The sequence below is a fragment of the Jaculus jaculus genome, chromosome 2, assembly GCF_020740685.1.
Source record: "Jaculus jaculus isolate mJacJac1 chromosome 2, mJacJac1.mat.Y.cur, whole genome shotgun sequence".
Lineage (NCBI taxonomy): Eukaryota > Metazoa > Chordata > Mammalia > Rodentia > Dipodidae > Jaculus > Jaculus jaculus.
In genome coordinates this window covers 174518049-174525332 of record NC_059103.1, presented here as the reverse complement: position 1 = coordinate 174525332, position 7284 = coordinate 174518049, and positions in this window count along the sequence as shown.

Sequence of the window (7284 nt, the reverse complement as noted above, 5' to 3'; positions counted from 1 at the left end):
ATCCTCAGGAGCCATAGATTCTTGCTAGAAAAATTTCAGTGCTAGGGATGGGATACCTTCCAGTGAGTTGTTGGCCAGGGAGGTACCTGATGCCTCCAAAACATTACATGACATTGCTGAGGCTCTAGGTTTCCCACCAGGAATAGATGGTAAGACCCTATTGCTGAAGACTCCACATACTTGGGCTGCAAGGTCAGTGAGAAATCCTGCTGGAACTGAGCTGATAACCTCCTCCATGTAGACCAGAAAAGACCAGACAGAAAGCTGGAAGAAGCCATTCTGCATGCAGTTCAATGGGAGAAAGAGAAATCACTAGTGAAGATACTCAACAGTGGACACTGCAAGACTTATATTTGGCCAGCCAGGCCAAATGAGCCAACGGGTACAATGGTGGCATATCTGTCATGGTGAAATCCATCTGCCCTCTAATTGGACTGGAGGCCCACTCCATCAGAGAGAATGCATCCCTGGTACTGAAAACTTAAAGCAGAAGTAGTCATGAGCCCTAGGGATGTAATGTCTGTTGCTGTCTGGCTAAATGTATATACTATGCTCATCAAACTGCCCAGTAAACACTTCCCTTAATGTTCATACCCATATATAAACTCTACTCTCACTTTTGGTAGAGCACATTATCGTTTCAGATGGCAGTGACGTAGGATGACTTAGAAGGCATCATAGTGCTGGCAAGAAGTGATAGGAGTGCTCAGCGCTGCAATATCTCTATCACATCTTCCAAGGCTCAGGGTCTGTTGTGGAAGTGGTGGCAGAAAGTAAGTAGAGCCAAAGGAAGGGTAAGACTCCATACACTGTGTTCCCCCCGACACAAGATAGCCTGGATATCCATGACCTCACAGTGCCTGACACTACCTACATAAGACCACCATAATACTAGGAAAAGATCATGACATCAAAATAAAAGAGAGACTGATTGAGACGGGGATGGAATATGATGGAGAATGGAGTTTTAAAGGGGAAAGTGGGGGGAGAGAGGGCATTTCCATGGGATATTGTTTACAATCATGTAAGTTGTTAATAAAAAAGAAAAAAATAATTAAAAAGCTGGGTGTGGTGGTGCACACCTTTAATCTCAGCACTTGAGAGGCAGAGGTAGGAGATTCACCATGAGTACAAGGCCACCCTATGACTATGTAGTGAATTCGAGGTCAGTCTGGGCCAGAATGAGACCCTACCTCAAAACAAACAAACAAACAAACAAACAAACAAACAAACAAACAAATAAATAAATACATTTTTTAAAAGTTCAAATAAAAAAAATCAGGTGGTGGTAGCTGCCTGGAGTAACATCTGAGTCCTCTATTCTGTTCCATTGATCTAAATGTCTGTCTTTGTGCCAATAGCATGCTGCTTTTGTTATTATGGATTTGTAACATAGCTTAAAATTGGGCATGTGATATGACCAGTCTTAGTTTTGTTGCTCAAAATCATTTAGCCTATTTGAGGTTTTTTTGTGCTTCCAAATGAAATGTAGGATTTTTTTTTTCTGTTCCTGTGAAGAATGCCATTGGAATTTTAATGGGGATTGCATTAAATGTATAGATTGCTTTTGGTAAGATTGACATTTTCACAATACTGATTCTTCCAATCCAAGAATATGGGATATCTTTCCATTTCCCTGTGTCTTCTGCAATTTTTTGCTTGAGTGTTTTAAAGTTCTCATTGTACAGATCCTTCACTTCCTCAGTTAAGTTTATTCCAAGGTACCTTTTTTTTTTTTTGAGGCAATTGTGAATGGAAAAGATACCCTGGTTTCATTCTCTATACGTTTGTTGCTAGTGTATAGGAAAGCTACTTATTTCTGTGTATTTATTTTGTATCCTGCTATATTGCTAAAAGTGTTTATCAGTTCTAACGGTTTGCTGGTTGAGTTTTTAGGGTCTTTTATGTATATAATCATATCATCTGTAAATAGTGATAATTTGATCTCTTCCTTTCCAATTTGCATTGCTTTTATGAGTGCCTCTTGCCTTATTGCTATAGCTAAGACTTCCAGCAGTACTATGTTACATAAAAGTGGGGACAGTGGACACTCTTGTCCTATTCCTGAATTTAGTGGAAAAGCTTTGAGTTTTTCACCATTTACTTTTATGTTGGCTGTAGGTTTGTCATAAATAGCTTTTATTATGTTGAGACCTGTTCCTTCTATTCCCAGTTTCTGTAATACTTTTATTATGAAAGGATGCTGGATTTTGCTGAATGCCTTTTCTGCATCTATTGAGATGATGATGTGATTTTTGTCCTTCAGACCATTTATATGATGTATTATATTTATTGATATGCACATGGTCGGGGTAAATAATATTTTTGATATATTCTTGTATTTTGTGTGCCAATATTTTGTTCAGAATTTTTTCCTCTATGTTCATGAGGGTGACTGGTCTATAATTTCCTTTTTTTTGTTATGTCTTTGCCTGGTTTTGTTATGAGGGTGGTTCTGGTTTCATGGAAGGAGTTTGGTAGAATTCCTTCTTTGTCTATTTTATGGAAAATTTTTAGAAGCATTGGTGTTCTTCCACAAAGGTCTGGTAAAATTTGCCAGTGAATCCATCTGGTCCTGTGCTTTTTTTAGTTGGGAGACTTTTTATAACTGCTTGGATCTCTGTACTTGTTATAGGTCTATTTAAATGGTTTTTCTCATCTTGATTTAATTTTGGTAGGTCATATGAATCAAGGAAATCATCTATTTCTTTCAAATTTTCAAACTTAGAGGTATATGTATTCTTAAAGTATGCCCTTATAATTGTCTGAATTTCTTTGGTATCTGTTGTAATGGTGCTTTTTTCATCTCTAATTTTATTGTTTTGTCTCTTCTTTCTTTCTTCTGGTCAAATTTGTTAAGGGTTTACCAATCTTTTTTATCCTTTCAAAGAACCAACTCTTTGTTTCGTTGATTCTTTGGATTGGTTATTTTTTTTTATTTTTTGGTTTCTATTTCATTAATTTCTGCCCTAATCTTTATTATTTCTTCTCATTAACTGATTTTTGGTTTACCTTGTTCTTCTTTTTCCAAGGCCTTAAGGTGGAGCATTAAGTTGTTTATTTGTGAACTCTCTAGTTTCTTAATACAGGCACTTAGAGCTATAAATTTCCCTCTTATGACTGCCTTCATTGTGTCTCAAAAGTTTTGGTATGTTGTATTATCATCATCATTTGATTCTATGAATTTATTCATTTCCTTTTTGATTTACTTAATGACCCATTGATCATTCAATAGCGTACTGTTTAGTGTCCATGAATTTATGTATGTTCTGTAGCTTTTCTTACTGATAATTTGCAGTTTAATCCCATTGTGGTCAGATAGAGTATAAGGGATTATTTCAATTTTCATGTATTTGTGGAGGTTTGCTTTGTGTCCTAATATATGGTCCATTTTAGAGAATGCTCCATGTGCTGCTGAGAAAAATGTGCATTCTGCAGCATTTGGATGGAATGTTCTGTAGATATCTGTTAGGTCCATTTGTTCTATGACATCATTTAATTCAGATGTCTCTGGGTTTGTTATTTGTCCCCCCCCACCCCAGGATGACCTATCAATTGATAAGAGTGGAGTATTGTAGTCTCACTACAATTGCATTTGATGTTATCTGTGACCTAAAGTCTAATAGTGTTTGTTTGATGAAACTGGGAGCCTCCATGTTAGGTGCAAATATGTTTAGGATTGTAATGGCCTCCTGCTGGAGAGTTCCTTTAATCATTATAAAATGACCTTCTTTATTTTTCCTCACTAATGTTGGTTTGAAGTCTATTCTGTCAAATATTAGGATAGCAACCCCTGCTTGTTTCCCATTTCCTTGAAATACCATTTTCCATCCTTCCACCCTAAGGTGGTATCTATCTTTTATTGAGAGATGAGTTTCCTGGAGGCAACAAATGGCAGGATCCTGCCTTTTAATCCAGTCTGCAATCCTTTGTCTTTGGGTTGGTCCATTGAGACCATTGATATTAAGAGTTATTATTGAAAGGTATGCATTTATTCTTGCCATTCTTCTTATTTTGTAGTGTTATTTCCTGTTTTCCCTTTACTGGTTCATTTAAACTGTTAGTTGAGTGTGGTTTGTTTTTTCCTAGTTCCTCCTGTGTGTGTTTTGCTTTCTCTTCAGCATTAAGAATTCCTTCAATTATTTTCTGTAGAGTTGGTTTAGTTGTCATAAATTCCTCTGGCCTGTCTTTGTTGTGGAATGTCCTTATTTCTCCATCAATTTTGGTAGATAGCTTTTCAGGATAAAGTAATTTTGGTTGACAGTTGTTATCTTTCAAAACTTGGAATATGTCATTCCAAGCCCTTCTGGCTTTTAAAGTTTGTGTTGTGTAATCTGTGGTTATTCTGATGGGCTTGCCTTTGTAGGTGACTTGCTTCTTCTCTCAAACTGCTTTCAATATATTTTCTTTGGTTTGTGTATTTAGTAGTTTAATTATAACATGGTGAGGAGAGGTTCTTTCCAGATTTTGTCTGTTTGGTGTTCTAAAAGCTTCTTGTATCTGCACTGGCATTTCTTTCCCAATTTGAGGAAAATTTTCTTCTATGATTTTGTTGAAAACACCTACTACTAAGCCTCTGGATTGAAATTCTTCTTCTTCTGTTATACCCTGAATTCTTATGTTTGATCTTTTCATAGTGTCCCGAATATCTTGAAATTCCCATTCATACCTTTCTGTTAGCTTGTCTTTCTCTTTGTTGGACTTTATTAGATCTTCTACCTGGTCTTCTAGTTTAGATATTCTGTTTTCTCCTTCACCCATTCTACTGGTGAGACTTTCCACCGAGTTTTTTTTTTTTTTTCTTTGACTGTATTTTTTGGAGCCAGGATTTAAGCTGGCTTTTCTTCAGTATTTCTATTTCCTTACTCATATCTTGTAATGACCTCTTTATTTCAGAAAACTGGTTTCCTGTTTTCTCTTTGAGAAGTTTTTTTCTTCTTCTTTAATTTCTTTGTTTTCTTCTTTGATTCCCTTCATTTCTTCTCTGATTTCTTTGAGCACAGATACCATCATTTTCTTGCAATCTTTATCAGACATTTCACCTAAAACTGTCTCATTGGTGATCATTTTTGATGGATTTATAGTTTTTGGTGGGAGTATATTGTCTTGATTCTTTGAGTTTCTTGTATTATATTGTTGCGACTTTTGCATCCTGAATTGATTTGATGATTGGGTTTTCTACTTGTCTGCAGTGTTCCCAGATGTGGCAATCACCTCTATATACCCACAGGATATGAGTTCAAGGTGCCAGGTTTAGCTCTTGTCCCCCAGGCAAGCCACAGAAGTAATCCTAGGTGTTGAGTTTGCTTGCTAAGCAAGTATTCTAGTGGACTAAGTGGAATGATTTACTGGTAAATTCTAAACTTCAACGAAGTAACATACACAATCAATAAAAACCAGCACAAAGTATGCAATTGTGGGGATTAAGACAAATAGTCACATAAAGCCAAAATCCCTAATGGTGCGTGATGTTCTACACCCTTCATCTTGTCAGCTTGGAGGTAAAAATCTCTGTTCTGAATTGGGTTCCAGGTCAACCTGAATCTGGATCAGACCCTGCCCCCAATAATGACAGAAGCAAAAAACAGAGGCCCTATATATATGAAAGCACCAAGGCAACAAAATTCAACCTCCAAATACAGGCTACTTGAAAATGGTAAAGCCAACCAAGAATATATATCCCACAACCTGCCCTGAGGAGGAAAGAGAGATTAGTTCTTGCAGAACTATGTACCTGTTTGTTTGTTTGTTTTGTCAGTCAGCCTCTGTATCTTTTGGGGTGGCTTCCAATCTCACCAATGCTGAGTACCTGCCTGGATCCCTCCGTGTTGTGCTGTGCAGCTGTACCCCTGATCTGCTCTGCTGGCTGCGCTGCCACTGGGAGCTGAATGCCAGAGGTTTGCGGTTTTGACGACGGGGGATGGAAGAGTTCAGACTTCTGGAGTTGCTCGCACTTTCAGTAGCTCTTTAGTTGATCTCAGCTGTCCCTCCTTCAGATTTCTTAACTCTGCAAGGAGGTTGATGGAGTTGAAACATCTGTTGCTTGGTCTCTGCTGCGGCTGTCGCCTGGCGTGCCTGTGGGACTGCGCTGGGAGGGCGGGTGCACGGATTGTGGCCACGATCACCACAGTGGGACTTTGGCCATTTTCTTCCTTTCTGGTGGATCTTGGTCTCTCCAGCTTCTCTGCTGTGTCTAAAAATAACGTATATTCCTTCACTTTTCAGAAAAAGAGTGTATTTTGCTAGGGTTTTGCTCAAATCCCTGCCTAGGCTCGTTTGGTGTGGCTCTTACGCTGCCATCTTACCTGGAAGTCCCAGACTATTCACTTTTTGTGTACTTATTTGTATCTGGCTTTCTTTTTTTTTTAAATTTTTTTTGTTTATTTAATTTATTTATTTGAGAGCAACAGACAGAGAAAGAGGCAGATAGAGATAGAGAGAGAGAGAATGGGCGTGCCAGGGCCTCCAGCCACTGCAAATGAACTCCAGATGCATGCACCCCCTTGTGCATCTGGCTAACGTGGGTCCTGGGGAATCAAGCCTCGAACCAGGGTCCTTAGGCTTCACAGGCAAGCGCTTAACCGCTAAGCCATCTCTCCAGCCCTGTATCTGGCTTTCTTTAGCCAACATAATGTTTCTAACATAATGTTAGATCCACCTATTATCACATGTGTTAGTAGTTTGTTTTGAATCACTGCACAAAACTTCATAGGCTTGGTTATTCATTTATCTGAGAAGATCACATGGCATTTACAAGTTTAAGGTCAACAAGTATATTAACTCTTTTCCAGAGAGTAGGGCTTGGACCTAGAAGCCCAGAGCTCTGAAGTCCTACGACTACAGATGTGTGGCTCCCAAGGGCAGGAATCTGTTCAGATGACAGTGTACCACTGAACAACTCTTATTTCCATTTATGGGGAGGTGCAGATACAAGATGCATTGTTGGTGAGGCTCCTTGGGCTGCCTTCCCTAAGGATGGTTATTCTCCTCATACAACTTGTCAGCAGGGCTTCTTTTATTCTGAGAATATTGGGCTTTGCATCTGAAGCAAGAATCCAAGTCACACCGTGGGCTGCCGCAAAGATATTTTTTCCCCTCTTGCCTAACAGAGACTTGGAACATATAAGACAGAAGGAGACAGGGAGGTTCCCTTCATGTCTGAGCTTAACTTAGTGTATCATTAGCAAACTCTTGGCCTTGAAGTTAGAAGACAGGTCCAGTAAACCTAATTCAATCCCTATTTTCTGTTGGAGTTATAGTAGCCCCAGACCTCTGCACACCCAG